The sequence below is a fragment of the Schistocerca serialis genome, chromosome 2 (assembly GCF_023864345.2).
Source record: "Schistocerca serialis cubense isolate TAMUIC-IGC-003099 chromosome 2, iqSchSeri2.2, whole genome shotgun sequence".
NCBI classification, from domain to species: Eukaryota; Metazoa; Arthropoda; class Insecta; order Orthoptera; family Acrididae; genus Schistocerca; species Schistocerca serialis.
Window position 1 is genome coordinate 789,521,146 of NC_064639.1, and position 21,482 is coordinate 789,542,627.

Here is a 21,482-nt window from a genome sequence, read left to right on the forward strand (position 1 = left end):
TCCTACACTGGTCTGTAGCCGTTTCCAGTGCCAAAATGTTGCGTTAATAGACAGTTGTTCATGTGGGCAGAGATCAAACTCTGAAGGAACCAAGTTCGGGCTGTATGGTGGATGATCAAACACCACCCATCGAAAACGCTGTAGGAGCTTCGTTGCCCCTGCACGGTGCGGATGAGAATTTTCATGAAGAAAGAAACGCATCACAGTTACGTTATGTGGGCTGCATTAAATCAGGCTAAATCTCTCAGCAGACAATCGTACTTGGCGGGAGACACTTTTTTTTTTTTTTGGCAGCTTTGCGTACTTACCGTGTGCTCAGAACTCAACCTTCATCGAATTTTCGATATGGTTTCCATTTCATGACCGAGCGGACGTTAATAAACGAATAGTCCTCGTGTATTATAACCTCCCTATATATCACTCATGTAGTGATGGCAAAGACAAGGTAAGACTCGTTACAAGAGGCACAGAGGCGTCTAAGCAATCGTTGTTCCTGCACACCATCCGTGAATGCAACGGAAGGGAACCGTAACACTGGAACCGGGGGAAGTAACCTCTGCCCTGTACTTCCTAATGGTTTAGTGGTTTCCAGAATGTAGGTGTAGGTGTAGATGAAGGCAAATGTATATTCCTCACAACGTACTAGGCTTTTAAAGTGCAGAGCACTGACGTCACAATACGAAGTACATATAGCAGACAATTGTAGGTCTCGCCTAGGAATGCATCTCCTCTACTAGGACTTTCCTAGATGCCTGTTTCACACTGAACATTCATGCAACTACTTAGACACTGATGGTGACTCAGGTACCAACAAAATGGGTGCAGAGGTTAAAGCACTAGACTAAAGTTGGTGAAAAGAAGAGTTGAAATCTTCATACGACAATCCCCGCCTACACTTCCTGCGGTTTCCGTTAATCTCTATAGGACGCAATGGTCCCTTTAATAACGACATGGCCGATTCCTTCCTCATTTTTGCTTATTCCAAGCTTGAGCTCTGTTGCTAACGAACTCGTCCCCGACGGGTAGTCAAACTCAAATCTTCTTGCAGAGGTTGAAAATACCGCTTCAGTTGTTTAATTAAAACACGACCGGTTTCGGGCTGTTATATGCCCATCAGGTGTGAACAAGAGACCGGAGCTAATAATACTTTTTACACGCAGCAGTACACGTAGAAAAACAAACAAAGAATTTCCATATAACATTTTAGAAACCAGCGGTCGGTCTAGGTGCGGTAAAACCTAAGTCAATGACAAAGTGTCACCAGACAACACTACGGACTACTACCTGGGTAAAGAATTATACAATGAAGACCAGGTCACTTGCTCTTTGTGCTGTGGCCGCGAGCGCTGTCGTTGACGAGCACAGGTCGCGGTGTGTCACCAGACAGCGCAGAGCACGGAGCAGCGAACACGAAGGGGGAAACAAACTCGGAAACCAGAGTGGCAGAAGTACTGCATCTGTTGACGGGAAGAACAACGCCGAGCCACTAGCCCAGCGTTCGCAATTTGAATTAGTGATTTACATCCAAAATGAAACAAAAAATCACGTAGGAATTTACATGAAAAAAAAAATGACTACATGAGGGGTAAAGAAAAATATTGAATAGGGGCAGTACAGAACTGTAGTAAAACTAACTGGACGCTGGCGACATAAGATTTATGTATAAAACGTAAAACACAATGAAAATTTTTTCCCTTTCCATGAGTGGCAAGCAAATTTTTAATTTGGAACAAATGCTGTATTCGAACACTATGAAGTACCTCGAAGAAAACGATTTACTGACACAATGCAGCACGGATTCAGAAAATATCGTTCTTGTCAAGAACAACTAGCTCTTTATACTCATGAAGTAATGAGTGCTATCGATAGGGAATTTCAAATTGACTACGTATTTTTGGATTTTCGGAAGGCTTTCGACACCATTCCTCACAAGCGTCTTGTAACCAAACTGTGTGTCTATGGAATATCTCCTCAGTTGTGCGACTCGATTCGTGATTTACTGTCAGAAAGGTCACATTCGTAGCAATAGACGGAAAGTCATCGAGTAAAACAGAAGTAATATTCGGCGTCCCCCAAGGAAGTGTTATAGGCCCTCTATTGTTCCTGATTTATATTAACGACATAGGAGACAATCGGAGTAGCCCTGTTAGATTATTTGCAGATGATGTTGACATTTACCATCTTGTAAAGTCATCAGATGACCCAAATGAATTGCAAAATGATTAAGATAAGGTACCTGTGTGTGGAGAAAAGTGGCAATTGACCCTGAATAAAGAAAAGTGTGAAGTTATTCACATGAGTACTAAAAGAAATCCGCTAAATTTCAGTTACGCGATAAGTCACACAAATCTGAAGGCTGCAAATTCAACTACATAATTAGGGATTGAAATTACAAATAACCTAAATTGGAATGATCACATAGATAATGTTGTGGGTAGAGGAAACCAAAGACTGCGATTAATTGACAGAACACTTAGAATGTGCAAGAGATCTACTAAAGAGACTTCTTACACTACACTTGTCAGCCCTATCCTGAAGTATTGCTGTGCGGTATGGGATCCGTACCAGGTGGGATTGAAGGATGATACTGAAAAAGTACAAAGAAGGGCGGCTCGTTTTGTATTATCGCGAAATAACAGAGATAATGCCACAGACATGATACATGGAGTGGCAATCATTAAAACAAAGGCGTTTCTCGTTGCGACGGGATCTTCTCACGAAATTTCAATCACCGGTTTTCTCCTTCGATTACGAAAACGCTCTGATGGCACCCACCTACAGAGGAAGAAATAATCATCACGATAAAATAAGAGAAATCAGGGCTCGCACACAAAAATTTAAGTGCTCATTTTTCCCGCGCGACGTTCGAGGGTGGAACGGTAGAGAAACTTGAAGGCGTTTCATTGAACTCTCTGCCAGGCACTTTCTTATGAATAGCAGAGTAATTACGTAGATGTAGAGGTAGATTATACACTCCTGGAAATTGAAATAAGAACACCGTGAATTCATTGTCCCAGGAAGGGGACAGCAAGTACCCTTGCCGGTCTAGGAATGGTAGAACGATGGGTTCGATGACGGTTTGGATGTACCGTGCACTATTCAGTGTCCCCTCGACGATCACCAGTGGTGTACGGCCAGTGTAGGAGATCGCTCCCCACACCATGATGCCGGGTGTTGGCCCTGTGTGCCTCGGTCCTATGCAGTCCTGATTGTGGCGCTCACCTGCACGGCGCCAAACACGCATACGACCATCATTGGCACCAAGGCAGAAGCGACTCTCATCGCTGAAGACGACACGTCTCCATTCGTCCCTCCATTCACGCCTGTCGCGACACCACTGGAGGCGGGCTGCACGATGTTGGGGCGTGAGCGGAAGACGGCCTAACGGTGTACGGGACCGTAGCCCAGCTTCATGGAGACGGTTGCGAATGGTCCTCGCCGATACCCCAGGAGCAACAGTGTCCCTAATTTGCTGGGAAGTGGCGGTGCGGTCCCCTACGGCACTGCGTAGGATCCTACGGTCTTGGCGTGCATCCGTGCGTCGCTGCGGTCCGGTCCCAGGTCGACGGGCACGTGCACCTTCCGCCGACCACTGGCGACAACATCGATGTACTGTGGAGACCTCACGCCCCATGTGTTGAGCATTTCGGCGGTACGTCCACCCGGCCTCCCGCATGCCCACTATACGCCCTCGCTCAAAGTCCGTCAACTGCACATACGGTTCACGTCCACGCTGTCGCGGCATGCTACCAGTGTTAAAGACTGCGATGGAGCTCCGTATGCCACGGCAAACTGGCTGACACTGACGGCGGCGGTGCACAAATGCTGCGCAGCTAGCGCCATTCGACGGCCAACACCGCGGTTCCTGGTGTGTCCGCTGTGCCGTGCGTGTGATCATTGCTTGTACAGCCCTCTCGCAGTGTCCGGAGCAAGTATGGTGGGTCTGACACACCGGTGTCAATGTGTTCTTTTTTCCATTTCCAGGAGTGTATATATGGCAACGTGGAACAACGCGCCACAGTCCTGAGTTAAAAGAACACGCACACGTGCCATTCCTATTAAAAAGCATCTCGCTACTAAACAAAATGAAAGGTAGCAAAATTGTACAGTCTACACTGTCAAAAACTGCTACACCAGTTAACAGTACTAATGGGACAGCAATAGCACTGAAGGGACACATTAAAAGTGGGATCAATTTAAAAGCTACTAACTAAAAGCTGACGACTAAACGAGACATACATACTTAGTGGCTCGGCGTTATTTTTCCCGTCAACAGATGGCAGTACTTTTGCCACTCTGGTTTACAAGTTTGGTTCTCCCTTGGTGTACGCTATTCCGTGCTCTGCGCTCGCTGGTGATACATCGCGTCCTGTACTCGTCCTCGACAGCGCTCGGGGTCAGAGCACAAAGAGTAAGTGTCCTGGTGTTCATTCTATATTTCTTTATCCAGGCAGTCGTCCGTAGAATTGTCTGGTGACACTGTACAATTCACTTAAGTTTTACCGCACCTAGCCCGACCGCTGGTTTCAAAAATGTTATGTGGAACTTCTTCTTTTTGATTTTTTGTGTGTACTACTGCGTCTAAAAACTATTATTAACTTAGATCTCGTGTTTTTTTAGTATAACATCTGATGATGGGCACATAAGAGCCCGAAACTGGTCGTAATAAATAAATAAAAAGAACCTTACAGCTGAAGCGGTATTTTCAATCTCTGCTATTATGCTCAGTTGCGGATGTCCTTCCGACATTCTTGTTTATAGTCTAATCTCATTGCTGTACTTACTTTTTTTGGCACATTGATACTATAGTCGGAAAGCAAACCGAATAAACTCTGCCACTGAACTCTTTAATTTGAGTAAAAAACTGGAAAATATCATATTCTGTTGCAATTATTTACAATTACTATGTCTGTATGAATTACCCATTTAATATATCAGATGAATTTAGAACTGAACAGAACTGCACTAAAATCGTTGAACTTCGAGATACCTACAGGGATTCTTTGGGTACCTAAGTACCTCGAATGAAGCGGATCCTGAATTGTGGGAAAAAACTATTTTATTTTTCTCGTCAGATATCCCATAATAAACATATGTTAACACGCCATTGAGCGACGAGGACACTTGCGTATTGATTGCCGCACAACACAGTATACTGTACATCATTGTAAGGACGATACTTCATTGCAAGTCACTACTAAACTCAAATACGCTGCCCCAGTACGCTTCGTATGCCCGAGAAAGTATCATCAACTCTTGGATATGAGATCGATTTACTTTTAAAAAAAAAAACCAAAAAGGCGATAAAAACTGTTTGGGAATGTTTAGTGACACACTACTGCCTCTCATATGGATTGTGTTTAGACCATTAAAGAGATACACATACACTGTCGGTCCTAAAAGTTTGCAGACTGATTTTATTCTTGGTGTATAAGCGACTTCAGTGAAATAAGCACGATGGTAGGTTGAACTAACAATCGTAATCAACAGATGTGCACCCTTCCAATCGGCTGTGAATAGGCAGTGTTAAATAGTAGACGTGCGGCTGCAGTGTCTCACAAATCACTGTGGAGCAATATCTATAAACCAAGTGTTGAGCATATTCTCCAGAATGTTTTGAAGAAGAAAAAACTGTCTGCGTAGTTTGGCCTGCTCGCCTTGACGCCCGAACAAAGACAGCGCAGTGTAACGCCTGCTGCGACCTGATTGAAATGCAAAACATGGACGATTCTTTTCTGGAAAAAAATCATCACAGATGACGAAGCTTGGTGTTATCAATACGAACCTGCCACACAAAGACAACGTGCAGAATTTCACATTATGGGTCCACGTTTAGATAACACAACCGCCATTCAGTCCAGTGCGATACGGGAAATGGACAACATCGGAAAGAAGGAATTTTCTGACAGTTCCACATGATTTTACACCAACATTCCCCAAGTCACCTGACTGTGTGTGGCGGAGGGTACTTCTGATAGCACTATCTGATGTACCCTTCCCTCTTCCAATCGCGAATGGTGCGTGAGAAGAATGAGTGTCGGTAAACCTCTGTACTGACTGTAATTTCTCTATATGAGCTCATTTCGCGAGACGTATTGCGGTGAGGTAATATGCTGCCCGACTCATCCCTGAACGTATTTTCTCGGAACTTCAATGGTAAACTACTCCGTGACGCTCAACGCCTTTCTTGTAGCGCCTGCCACTGGACTTTGTTCAGAATCTCTGTAACGCCGTCGCGCCAACTAAACAACCGTGTGAAGAAACGCACTGCTTTTCACTGGATCTTCTCTATCTCTCCTACTGGTTCTACCTGGTAAGGCAGGACAATTAAGTGCCTGGTAGAGGGTTCATCGGACCACTTTCAGCCTAAATCTCTACCGTTTCACACTCGAACAGCGAGTGGGGAATACGAACGCTTAAATCATTCCATGCGTGCTCTGATTTTTAAAATTTCATTTTGATGATAATTTCTCCTTGCGTTGGTGGGTGCCAACAAAATGCCAGAGTGACGAGCGAAACCGGTTGTATGAATGTTCTGTGCGCTGGACTCAAGTGTGGAAAGGCCATGTTGAACACCTGAAAAATTAAAACCAGTGTCTTTGCTTTATTTTTTATTAATATAGTCTCGAAACGTTTTGGATTGACGGGGCAAATGGGTAAATGATAGTACTGCGAACGATAGAATGCTTTAAATTACTGGAAAGAAAGTCCATATATTATGAAAACGCTAATGGGGGAAATTACGCTACTATTTGCAACAGTTCGAATACTATATATGTAACACAGAGACGTTAGACATTCGATATCTTTCTCATTTTGAGACCTTTGACTTTTCTTTCACTTAATTTACTGGATAACAAACACGTCATTAAATTCTGCAAAATGAGAATAGTATTAGCTGCTTCAGAGAACATATAGCTTTCGAACTTAAGCGTATGTTGCCTAAGATGTGATGTAAGCGTTAGTACATTACGTTACGGAATTATACTTCGGGTAATCGAAGTATTAATTGGCAATAAATGTAAATACTGGATTACAAGCATGCTGATATTAATGCAGGAACGTGATGCGGTAAGGTGATTGTGGGAATAAGTTGATCCACTGGTACTCTAATTTAGGAGAGCTCCAAGATTCGGAAAATGGCTTGAGACATGGTGAAAGTATATGCACTAAAAGATACCGTAGCAGTGTTGTGACACGTGACACAACACACCCGAAAATTCGTCACTGACAGTGGTTAGCCTTCACCGTGTGAAATGCCAATAAAATGTCACCACGGAGCTTACAATTCTGTACAGTACAATACGGCCCCGAGTGGCTATTTGTTTACCATTATATATTACGTTTACCGTCTGGTGGCTATAGCAAACTGTGGTAACTACTAAGGAAAAAAGTTTGTTGTTAAGGGTGATTTTGTCGAAGTAGTGATATAGAGCACTTAACAGCCGAATTTCCTGGTGCCATCCCTGTATTAGTTAAAACTAAAAATTACATAAAATACAGTTTTATTCAAAATTACTGTCACTCCATTCGAAGTTCGCTCGCATTTGCTTCAGTCGTATGCAATCACAAAGAATGAAACACTCTCTCAGTGTTGAGATGCAGTACCAAATTCGTAACTAAACTGCAGAATAAACGCTAAAATATATAACTTATGAAAGTGTGGATGGCTAATCACTTATTATTAAAAAACCAATATCAGTTACTCTCATTAATACCTTCTCCATAATACACACATCAAAAAAACTTTTGCATCACCTCGGTTCCGAGAGTTCCGGACCCTGTACATTAAATTGGAAAAAGAGATCGACATAAACAACATTTTGACCCTTTTTATTGCTCATGAAAACCACGCACTACATGTTGTCTCACCACACAGGGAGACCTTCAGAGGTCCAGATTGCAGTACACGCTGGTGTCTCTAATACTCAGTAGCATGTCCTCTTGCATTGATGCATGCCTGTATTCGTCGTCGCATACTATCCACAAGTTCATCAAGGCACTGTTCGTCCAGATTGTCCCACTCCTCAACGACGATTCGGCGTATATCCCCCAGAGTGGTTGATGGGTCACGTCGTCATCAAACAGCCCTTTTCAGTCTATCGCAGGCATGTTCGATAGGGTTCATGTCTGGAGAACATGCTTGCACTCTAGTCGAGCGATGTCGTAATCGTGAAAGAAGTCATTCACAAGATGTGCACGATGGGGGCGCGAATTGTCGTCCATGAAGACGACTGCCTTGCCAATGTGCTGCCAATATGGATGCACTATTGGTCGGAGGATGGCATTCACGTATCGTACAGCAGTTAAGGCGCCTTCCATGACCACCAGCTGCATACGTCGGCCCCACATAATGCCACCCCAAAACAGCCGGGAACCTCCACCTTGTTGCACTGGACAGTGCTGGAGAGTGTGTCTAAGCCGTTCAGCCTGATCAGCTTGCCTCCAAACACGTCTCCGACGATTGTCTGGTTGAAGGCATATGCAACACTCATCGGTGAAGAGAACGTGATGCCAATCCTGAGCGGTCCATTCGGCATGTTGTTAGGCCCATCTGCACTGCGCTGCTGGTGTCGTAGTTGCTAAGATGGACCTCGCCCTGGACGTCGGGAGTAAAGTTGCGCATCATGGAGCCTACTGTGCACAGTTTGAGTCGTAACACGACGTCCTGTGGCTACAGGAAAAGCATTATTCAACATGGTAGCGTTGTGCTGTCAGAGTTCCTCCGAGCCAAAATCCGTAAGTAGCGGTTATCCACTGTAGTAGTGTAACGTCCCCTTAGAAAAATTAATGAATTACTGTGCTGATAAACATCTTACGTTATTTGATTTTCAAACAGCTGAGCAAAACTGAACGTACTCAGACATTTCTCACTTTACTTATTCTGATCATCACTAAATTGACATACAATATTTTTAGCGCAACGCAATCTGACTTTTAATAATCCCTACAAAAGAATGGCCCTGATTGACAATAACCTATACCTTTCGTCAATCACTTACCTCACAAAAATCTTCGTTACTCAAACTACTGCAATACAGCGAGCGCCAGTACTGCCAGCTAAATAAAAGATTCTAACTACTGAAGTCACTAACTACTGATAGGTATAGTTAGCAAGTGAAAGATTTTGATAAAGAACAAACAATATATTTACCTTAATAGTGTTCAAAAGTCATTATATATATAACAGTTCATGACATCCAGTCTTACAAATTTACTGTCTCTGTCCAGATCATCCGCTCTCAAAACTCCCCCATCTCACTCCCTACATCCACCACTGCTGGCGGCTCACCTCCAACTGCGCAACGCTACGCGCTAACAGCCATCTCCCCAACACTACAATAGCAAAGTAGTAGCCCTTGGGTGGCATGAGCGCGGCATGTCATCGACAGTTTATGTCTCTCTGTGTCTCCTCCATGTCCGAACAACATCGCTCTGGTTCACTCCGAGATACCTGGACGCTTCCCTTTTTGAGAGCCTTTCCTGGCACAAAGTAACAATTTGGACGCGGTCGAATTGCGGTATTGAACGTCTAGGCATGGCTGAACTACAGACAACATGAGCCGTGTACCTCTTTCCTCGTGGAATGATTGGAAGTGATCGTCTGTCAGACCCCTTCCCTCTAATAGGCGTTGCTCATACATGCTTTGGGCGGGTTTAGTGACATCTCTGAACCGTCAGAGGGACTGTGTCTGTGACACAATATCCACATGTCTTTAGGAGTTCTGTGAACCAGGGTGATGCAAAACTTTTTTTATGTATGTAGTTTAGGCAGCAGATCAATCATTTCACAAAATCTTAAAAGTCGTACCATATCCATCTCAACGTCTGTGAAAATATGGGACAGGACAGCTGGTAAGCTAATCTCAGCCCTCTTGCCTGAATGTAAAATATATTCAGTTAAAATGGGGCGTACAGAAATTTGTAAGTCACAAGCTATGCTCCAACTGATTATGTGCTACTTGAAAACAATTGATAAGAACTTCAGCTCGGCTCGGTGGCCGGAAAGAGATACTCCAAGGTCTAAGAGTTGGTTTTACTAGCCGCAAATTATTGTGCGCTACTTTCAGGGCCTTTTTCCCACCGATGCATGACCCTGCAACACAATGGCTAAGATATGGCCTTTATACACTTCCTTGGCTTAATTCATTTTCCTAAATTCCCCTTTGCCCTGGTACCGAGCAGAATGGCACTTCCTTCTCCCGAAATTGTAGGCGGAGAAGGGAGTCCTGGATGTTCTGCACATTCTTGTCTACTGTGTACGTATATATGGTGATAGTTTTAAGGGCACTTCGGGAGTCAAAACAGACGAGGAACTTCCTTCTGAGCACGAAAACAACTCATCTGCTCCAGTACCACCATAACTGATAGCATTTCTGTCTTAAGTGTGGTAAATTCTTTCCGCAAATGGGTGTTGATGTCTGCTATAATTCTAGAATGCAGTATAATATATCACTGATCTACTCTGAGACGTACATTTCAATCTGTTTACCTGAAATTAAATTAAAACTACGCCTAATTCGTAGGAACGTATGACACTTCCTGTGTCGAACTTAAGGGGCGATCATAAAGTTTACGTTCGAAGGCCATACAGTCCAGAACCGGTATGCCATCAGATAATATAGCCGTGAGCATTGAAGCAATCATCCCACCGACGCACAAGTTTGCAAAATACTCGTTTTGTAAAAGAACGTGTCCTGCAGCGTGAAGAAGTCCTTAACTGTCTGCTGCACGTCCTAGTCCGAAGGGACACGTCGACTCTTCAAGGCCTTCTTTAGGGACCGAAGGCGTGATAATCACATGGGGAAAAATGAGAACTACATAGGGTGCGTGTTCGAGTGCCCCCTTGTGAGTTGGAGTAACTTCTGCGTTACAACATTTTACGATATGGGGAAGTGGGTTATCATGAAGCAACAGCATCCCTTGTCGCAGCATTCCACAACGGTGGCTTTCAACAGACATGTTGCCCCAATTAACGTCACTATAGTTCACATTTCCGCATTTACCGAACGTACGTCAGAAAGCCACGAATACCACACTCATTCCTTGCCTACATGTCGGTAAATAGACACAATTAAACGTCGTCGTCTGTCACGGTTTCCCTGATGTGCAAATATATTGCTAAACTGCATTATCTAATAATATAGTATCTAGCAACGCAACAATCAACATAAAATCTGTCCCATAGTATCATTTACCCTATTTATAAATTCGATACTGCAAGGATGCTGCGTCGAATATATATCTGAGGAGCGACGTTGTTTTCACGCTGCAGATACTCATAGAATGAGGTGACAAAAGTCGTGGGATAGCGATGTGCACATATATAGATGGCGGTAGTACCGCTTACACAATCTATGAAAGGGCTGTGCATTGCTGTCATCTGTATTCAGGTGATTCATGGGAAAAAGTGTCCGATGTGGTTGTGGCCGCACGTCGGCAATTAACAGACTTCGAACGCGAAATGACAGTAGGAGCTAGAAGCATGGGGCATTCAGTTTCAGTGTGCCACGTATACTAAATTTCAAGCATTACTTCTCAGCACGCGCAAGGCAGTGGCCGATAGCCTTCGTTTAACGACCGAGCGCAGCGGCTTCTGCACAGTGTCCTCAGTGCTAATAGACAAGCAGCACTGCGTGAAATGATCGCAGCAATCAATGTGGGATGCGCGACGAACGTATCCGTTAGGACAGTGCTGCGAAATTTGGCGTTAATGGCCTATGGCAGCAGACGACCGACGCGGGTGCCTTTGCTTACAGCGCATCACCTGCAGCGCTTCCCGTGGGCTCGTGACCACATCGCGTAGACAAGTTTTCGGTAAGATCTGGGGTAGATCCCAAGAAGCCATGGAACAAAGTTGTCAACAGCGCACGTGCAAGCTGGCGGTGGCTCCAGAATGGTGTGGGCGATGTTTACATGCTGTGGACTGGGTCCTCTGGTCCAACTGAAACCTTCACTGGTCTAAAATGGTTATGTTCGGCTGCTTGGAGACCATTTGCAACCATTCATGAATTTTACGTTCCCAGCCATTTCAACGGGCCACAATTGTTTGCGATTGGATTGGAGAACATCCTGGACAATTTGAGCGAAGGATTTAGCGACCCTGGTAGCCCGACATGTATCCCATCGAACATTTATGGAACATTAGCGAGAGGTCGGTTCACGCACAAACTCCTGCACTGGCAGCACTTTCGTAATTATGGACGGCTACAGAGGCATAATGACTCAGTTTTTCTGCAGGGGCTTCCAACGAATTTTTTAGTCCACGCCACGTCGATTTGCTGCACTAAACCTGGCAAAAAGAGGTCCGACGTGGAATTAGGAGGTATCCCATGACTTCTGTTAGCTCAGTGTATATCAGGTCCTACATCGTCGTGTACTATCATCCATCGGATACCACTCACGTCCGTATGTATCATAATAAAAGAGCAAATATTGACGTCACCATTAAAAACTGCTTCCGCAGTAGTAAACTATGGGAGACATGACGAGGTGTACCTGCTCCCAATTTGACGCGCCACATACGAGAACACTGGCACTTTGCCACGTTTAAGCGTATCCAAAGCTCGTGGTGGATAAATTGTTGTTGACAGTCAGTCTCCACTCTGAACTGGAACTCAGTCGAGAACAGAACACTACCCCACTCTTCACTGATCAACCGATGGCACTTATTAACTGAACTACTCGCTGCCTTCGGATGACGCGAATAAATTTGGCGGGTCGCCTAGCACACAGAGCAGTCTCTGGCAGCTTACAGTATACATTCTGAAGGGACAAGTATTCCCCGGAAGGCGGACTGGTGTAAAGCTGACTCGACGTAGTTAGGGCAAGACAACTGTCGTAGAGGCAAGTTGTAATGCGCGGTCGACCTTGTCCTCATTCTTGTTTAATGTTTACTTTCTCCTGGAATATCTAGCCCGTGAGCCAGCCGACCTTGCACTAGCTGTGACTCAGCCTCTAACCTGCCAACGATGTGCTTTTTGTGTCATCCTGCTTCACGTAGAGTCGAGTACTGTGTTCCACACACTCAATAGAGGCTGGCTTCAGCATACACGGACTGCTGCGAGTACGACTACAACAAGCAGTTTCGTACCGGGGAGTCATGTTTTTCTTTTATGCCCATTATACACTGAAGAGCCAAAGAAACTGGTACATCTGCCTAATATCGTGTAGGGACCCAGTGAGCACGCAGAAGCGCCGCAGCACAACGTGACATGGACTCGACTAATGTCTGAAGTAGTGCTGGAGGGAACTGACACCATGAATCCTGCAGGGCTGTCCATAAATCCGTATGAGTACGAGGAGGTGGAAATCTCTTCTGAACAGCACGTTCCAAGGTATCCCAGATACGCTCAATAATGCTCATGTCTGGGGAGTTTGGTGGCCAGTGGAAATGTTTAAACTCAGAACAGTGTTCCTGGAGCCTCTCTATAGCAATTCTCGACGTATGTTTTATCGCATTGTCCTGTTGGAATTGCCGAAGTCCGTCGGAAGGCACAATGGACGTGAATGGATACAGCTGATCAGACAGGATGCTTACGTACTGTCACCTGTCAGAGTCATATCTGCACGTATCAGGGGTCCCATATCACTCCAAATGCACGCGCCCCACACTATTACAGAGCCTCCACCAGCTTGAACAGTCCGCTGCTGACATGTAGGGTCCATGGAGTCGTGATGTTGTCTCCATATCGGTACACGTCGATCCGCTCGGTACGATTTGAAACGAGACTCGTCCGACCAGGCAACAATGCCGGTGTTGACGGGACCAGGAAAGGCGTAAAACTTTGTGTTGTGCTGTCATAAAGGGTACACGCGTGGGCCTTCTGCTCCGAAGGCTCGTATCGATGATGTTTCGTTGAATGGCTCGCACACTGACATTAGTTGATGGCTCAGCATTGAAAACTGCAGCAATTTGCGGAAGGGTTGCACTTCTGTCACGTTGAACGGTTCTCATCAGTCGTCGTTGGTCGCGTTCTTGCAGCCTCAAGCGATGTCGGAGATTTGATGTTTTACCGGATTCCTGATATTCACGGTACATTCGTGAAATGATCGTACGGAAAAATCCTCACTCCATCGCTACCTCGAAGATGCTGTGTCCCATCGTTCGTGCGCCGACTATAACACCACGTTCAGACTCACTTAAATCTTGATAATCTGCCATATTAGCAGCAGTAATGGTTCGAACAACTTCTCCAGACACTTATTATCTTAAATAGGCCTTGCCGACCGCAGCGCCGTATTCTGCCTGTTTACATATCTCAGTATTTGAATACGCAAGCCTATACCAGCTTCTTTGGCACTTCAGTGTATAAGAGCACAACTGTACTGTAAATTCGTTACAAATGACATTTTCATATGTAAGTAAATAGGAGATGGCATACAACATCACATGCAGAAAGTCTTACCCACCTGTTCGCACTGTCAGTGACATCGAGGGTGGTAAAATTACACATGCCTCCTCGAAATTTGGATAAATAGTCGAGAATGGTCATACTAATACCCTGTGCACGGAGGGCTGATTATCGCACGAAGTTAATGGAAACAGGCCCGACTTTTTCAGTCCGAAATACAGCCAACAGAACTGAAAAGAAACACTTTTCAAGCGGTTGCTAGTAATATCTTTAAGCAAACACTATTTATTTTTAATAAGAATACAGTAACATAAATTAGTGCATAACAAGGAAGACACTGAAATTACTAAATAAATCGGACAGCATTGTCAGTTAGAGTCTATCAGCAATCTATAAAATTAAGAGCAAAGTACTGCAGCTGCTTTCCCAAACACCCCAGGTCCTGTAGGTTAGTATCAAGATTTAAAGAACATTTTACACCCTATCGTTTGAAATTCAACCTACGTCCTGAAAGTAAATGCAGCACGCTTGTTGCGCTGTAATCCACTGCTGTGAAGAGCAGAAAGGGGACTTGAACTCTTTTTACGCTATAGCCATAGTTAGATTACTTGAAATATTTAAGAAGACTTTGTTAAGATAATTGAAGCGATGATTGTTTTAGAGTGACTGTTAAGACTCGTTACCTATACCTGTACAATGAGTTGATGCAACGGAAAGACTAGCAAACGGAATTGTTGTAACTGTCCGTCACTGAGATTGGCGCGGAGATATCCACACGAATCTTTTATTGTTTTATGTCTTAAGGAAGTTTATGCTTTCGACAAAGTTATTAAAATTATATATAGCGAGGGCGGACAAAGATTTGAGACTGTCTGTGGTGTCCCCCCCCCCCCCTAAAAAAACGAAAAAAGAGCTATGTGTATTTGGAATGATTGTAACTAAATGCTACGATAGAAGATGCCACTAGTATCTATCTGATACTATTTATCTGAATCTATTTGATTCTTACGTTCTCTGTTGTTACATGCTCAGCACTTTTATGTTTCTTAACTTTCTTTTTTTAACACGTGCGATAACGTTAACCACATTAAGATACTTTTCTGCATAGCCTGGAGACGATTTACTTACCACCATGTGCTGACCTTTACTTCGGAGATGACAGATGTAGACTGCTTATCGCGAGGTTAATTATATGAATTGCGCTTGAATCATTTTTCCATTTTCTCTTCTGCTTCTTTTTTTCAGCTTTTATCCCAAAGCACTTAGGAGGAACTGCCATGAATAAGTTACGAGTTTGTTCCTCTTTGCCACATATAATAAATATCAAGTGTTAGAAATTTAGCTTTCAAAGCAAGTCCTCCATTAACAGCACGTCCGCTGTTCTGGTAACACCTGCATATGTCGCGGGAGGACGGCTAGCGCAACATTCGTTGCCAGGTAACGTAACTAAGAAGATTACAAAGCAATGTGAATGCGTTTACGATACATTTACTCTTAGACTTATTCTTGTGCTGCACCTAATTCGATATTTCTAAGGTGTGTATTTGCTTGCTAGGCGTCAGAGTAGACCTTTTAACATGCAGTTCATGAGCCAAGAAAGCACTCCATCTACCGGCACAACGATGTTCAGTCATGTGTATCTCGTAAGCTATTGGATCACGGCTTCGTGGTGATTTTTATAGCTCGACAGGAACTATAGACAGTGACAACTTGTATAAGGGGCCACGGCTTGAAAAAATGTGAAGAACCGTCCATTGACAGCCTTGACATACCGGTGTCCCATTGTCTATAAGAGAAAACAGCCTTAATTGTGACAACGTGATGTCTGTCCAACAAGTAAGACACTAAAAAAGCAATTAAAATCGCTCAAAAGAGGAAAGGCCACTGGACCTGATGGGATACCAGTCCGATTTTACACAGAGTACGCTAAGGAACTTGCCCCCCTTCTTGCAGCGGTGTACCGTAGGTCTCTAGAAGAGCGTAGCGTTCCAAAGGATTGGAAAAGGGCACAGGTCATACCCGTTTTCAAGAAGGAACGTCGAAAAGATGTGCAGAACTATAGACCTATATCTCTAACGTCAATCAGTTGCAGAATTTTGGAACACGTATTATGTTCGAGTATAATGACTTTTCTGGAGACTAGAAATCTACTCTGTAGGAATCAGCTTGGGTTTCGAAAAAGACGATCGTGTGAAACCCAGCTCGCGCTATTCGTCCACGAGACTCAGAGGGCCATAGACACGGGTTCCCACGTAGACGCCGTGTTTCTTGACTTCCTCAAGGCGTTCGTTACAGTTCCCCACAATCGTTTACCGAACAAAGTAAGAGCATATTGACTATCAGACTTATTGTGAGATTGGATTGAAGAGTCCCTAGATAACAGAACGCAGCATGTAATTCTCAATGGAGAGAAGTCTTCCGAAGTAAGAGTGATTTCAGGTGTGCCGCAGGAGAGTGTTGTAGGACCGTTGCTATTTACAATATACATAAATGACCTTGTGGATAACATCGAAAATGAGGCTTTTTGCGGATGATGCTGTAGTATATCGAGAGGTTGTAACAATGGAAAATTGTACTGAAATGCAGAAGGATTTGCAACGAACTGACGCATGGTGCAGGGAATGGCAATTGAATCTCAATGTAGGCAAGTGTAATGTGTTGCGAATACATAGAAGGAAAGATCGTTTATCATTTAGCTACAATATAGCAGGTCAGTAACTGGAAGCAGTTAATTCCATAGATTATCTGGAGTACGCATTAGGAGTGATTTAAAATGGAATGATCATATAAAGTTGATTGTCGGTAAAGCAGATGCCAGACTGAGATTCATTGGAAGAATCCTAAGGAAATGCAATCCGAAAACAAAGGGAGTAGGTTACAGTACACTTGTTCGCCCACTGCTTGAATGCTACTCACCAGTGTGGGATCCGTACCAGATAGGGTTGATAGAAGACATAGAGAAGATCCAACGGAGAGCAGCGCGCTTCGTTACAGGATCATTTAGTAATCGCGAAAGCGTTACGGAGATGATAGATAAACTCCAGTGGAAGACTGCAGGAGAGACGCTTAGTAGCTCGGTACGGGCTTTTGTTGAAGTTTCGAGAACATACCTTCACCGAGGAGTCTGGAAAAATCGACAAGAGCTTTGTGAATTTCGTGATATAGCAGGTGTTCCATTCTAAACCGAATTTGCAAGCCAACACGTATGTTGATCATGGTCATCAGCGGACACCGAACGGGCTGAGCGGGCCATTGGTCATCACAGTTTGACGCAGAATCTTTGCAGTAATCTTTTACAAGTATTTATGCTCTCTGAGGCACAGCGTAATCTGGGTTACTATTTAACTGCCCAAGTTAAAGAAAACAGAGTCGAGCAGAAGGATTGGTTCAGAGGCCAACCTCCAACTGACTAATCACCTGTAATAGTGTCACGCGCTCACTTCACACGATACTGTGGAGACGTATGAGATTTGAGCATGGACGCTGCTGCATATTCTGGTGATCGATAACTCTACGACACCACGTCTCTTACTGGCCAAAACTTGGGGATACCTCTCACCAGTAGGACTCGAACTGGCTACTTCTCAGTACAGTTCCACCAAACTAATCTACATTAAGACCTTTGTTACGGAATTGATGTTGGAATAATGTTAAATCATATCTTGTGTGTATAACTTACTCGATGTAATACTGCATCACAGATACAGCTATAAGTCAAAAAGCGTTGGCTTAAAGCCTGATGTCTTCTTTTCGGCCATCAGTATACAGTCTCAACGACGGCGATAATGAACAGTTACTCCGAAATTATTTCTCTCGTTTGATGCCTAAACATTTGGGTTACGTGGTAGGAAAATCATGTACTTTGGAAACCATCCCACCAGGTTATAAAGTGTTACGTACCGCCGTATATGTCGATGACATTCATAGCCCTTGTCTCGTTTGTTATCGCCACATAGTTTTCACAAACGCTTTCGTGAAAGGTCTCCCCGGGGGTTACGGCAACGCACTCGGAATTAAAGCTACGGCGTGTACACAGTAGCTGGAGCACAGCTGGTGTTTTCTCTTTCACGTCTGTCTGTTCACGAAGCAAAGTCTCGCTGCCCAGTGACCCATACCCGACTGGACAGTCTGCTTTACAAGTGCAAGCCACGCCCAGCGTTGCTTAACTTGGGTGCTCGGAACTTGTAGAGTGGTGTCGCCACACCGTGGGGCCACACTTTGTTAAAGTTTGTTCGTAACATAAATCATAGTATTTTTTGCAGTTGATTTGGCAGTTGCAATTAATCATTATGGGAAGACAGCAACAAAAAAGCAGTTCAGTAATGTCCTTAAAATAATTTGTAATAGATTACGAGGTAAAGGACTCCTTTTTGTTTACTTTGATAAAAAAGTGAGATTATTATTCAGATCTGCAGAACAAATCGCGAGGGGCTAGCTTTACGTAGTACATGAACAACAGGAGTGAACAACAGAGAATACTCCGAGTATTTTTTGACAAAAAAGCATATTACGGATCAATACAAACAAAACACTGTAAACTGGAGACTGCACGGTTGACTGAATACCACTGATAATTAAAATACACATGTTTTCTCTGGAAGTGCTATTTGCTGTATTTACAAAACAGGCTACAAGAAACATCTGAAAACTCACTGCATAACTTACACGTTACTCGTCGTAAACTGACAACTTATTTACAAAGTTATATTTACAGAACGCTATGTTTCGTGTCACTTGCTTACAGTTCACTTTCTGGAAATAATACTATAACGGAGGTTTTCTCCACTGCCAATTAGCACCACCTGTTTTCGTGATAAACGTTGTGTGTAAGGTTAATTAAGGATAATTTGTATCTTATTGATTTTTTCAGAACATATTTATGTATGTATCAATGCAAAAGGAGGCAGTTTTCTTTTTGGTAATAGTCGTGAGTTGTAACATGGGGAAGAAAGTGAGAGTCTTGAAACAGTGGAGACAGTTGTAGAGCGCAGAAATATGTGAAAGGAAGAAGCAGCCATCCAATTATCATAGCAGCATTGATGCAGGGAAATATCAAACTTTTAAGTAGAGCAGCGATTTTGAAACTATCAGCGAAGAAAAGGAAGACGAATTAGACTTAAAACAGCATAAGATCGACGCATAACTACAGAAGATTATCAAAACAAAGAATCAAACATCGAAAGTACGAGGAGGGACTGATAAACACAAAACGCGAGTATACCTTAACCTACAGATACTAGATACTAAATAGTTCGTCTGAGAGGCAGAGTGAAATCCTGAACTACAAAGATGACACAGGCTGTGTTTTAAAAGTGGCTGTTATCGATCTCTTGTGTTTGAGAATATAGACGAAGAAGTGCTCGATAAACGTTAGTAGGCATTTAATATGTGGACCAAAGCACTCATTAAATTACAAGTGACATTTTAAAAAGGATTATACCAGACCACTACAGATACGCCGTTACATGGACGTCTATTATTGTGTGTAAAAAACCGTGTTCGTATGCCATCGCAGTACATATCAGCCCGATACACTTGCTAAAGAAATTTAAAAGGCTTGACAACGAAATTTACACAACAAGATGAGGTACCAGAGTAGCAGTGGGGATTAATAATATTTTCTAAATTATATAGTTCATTACAAGATAGTTCGCTGCCATCTTATCGTCTTCCCGTGGATACAGAACATCTGACCTCTACAGCTCCAGTGACTGCCAGCTGCAGCAGAAGATATTTCTCAGTTATGCAAGAAAGTGCATTTCGCTGGTTGCAACCATTTTTCTTGTTTTATAACTAATTGCTTAATTTGAAACGGGACATTACATGCAGTCATTAACTAGAGGTGGACAACAGTAAGAGGTATAACACTGAGGCGACAAAAGTCGTGGAATATCCCCCAATATCGTGTCAGACCTCCTTTTGCCCGGCCTAGTGGAGAACACTCGACAAGTCGATGGAAGTCCCCTGCAGAAATATTGAGCCATGTTGCCTCTACTGCCGTCCATATTCCGAAAGAATTGCCGTCAATTATGTCCTATAAATGTTCGATGGTATTCATGTCGGGCGATCTGGGTAGCCAAATCATTCGCTCAAATTGTCCAAGCTGTTCTTCAAACCAATCGCGAGAAATTATGGACCGGTGACATATGTCACTGTTATCCATGAAAATTCCATTTTTGTTTGGGAACGTGAAGTCCACAAATGGGTGCAAATGGTCTCCAAGTAGCCGAACATAACCATTTCCAGTCAATGATCGTTTCAGTTGGACCAGTGGCACTATTATGGAATCACCAGCTTGCTAAATGCCTTGTTGACAACTTGGTTCCATGGCTTCGTTGGGTCTGCGCCACACTCGAACCCTACTGTCAGCTCTTACCAAATGAAATTGGAACTCATCTGTCCATGCAAAGGTTTTCCAGTCATCTATGGTCCAACCGATATGGTCACGAGCCCAGGACAGTCGCTGCAGGCGATGTCGTGCTGTTAAAAAGGAACTCGCATCTGTTGTCTGCTGCCATAGCCCATTAACGCCAGGTTTCGCCACAGTGTCCTAAAGGATGCGTTTGTCGCGTGTTCCACATCGATTTCTGCGATTATTTCTTGCAGTGTTGCTTGTATGTTAGCACTGACAGTTCTAAGGAAACGCCGCTAGCTTTGGTCGTTAGGTGAAGGCCGCCGGGCACTGCGTTGTCTGTGATGAGAGGTAATACCTGAAATTTGGTATTCTCAACACACTCTTGACACCGTGGATCTCGGAGTATTGAAGCCCAGAACGATTTCTGTTGTGGCGTAACCACAAGCGCCGGCACGAAGACGAAGAAAGCAAGAGCAGAGAAGGCAGTGAGACGACGTCAGGCAATAGCCCGCTGACTAGGACCGTACCACGACAGGAGCGACGTCTACAAGAAGAGAATATAAGCGCCGCTTCTGCCAGCCTCGGCTGCATGGTGTTAGCACAGTACTAGCCCGACCCTAGTAGAAGGCACTAGATAGCCGTTATTAGCGATCCACAAACTGTTTGACAAATTTGCATGAACATTGTATATAGCAAAGACTTTGACTTATTTGAATGTCGCCCATCGCTTGCTATACGTTCTTGTAAATACAAGTTAAGTATTGTCAATCTTC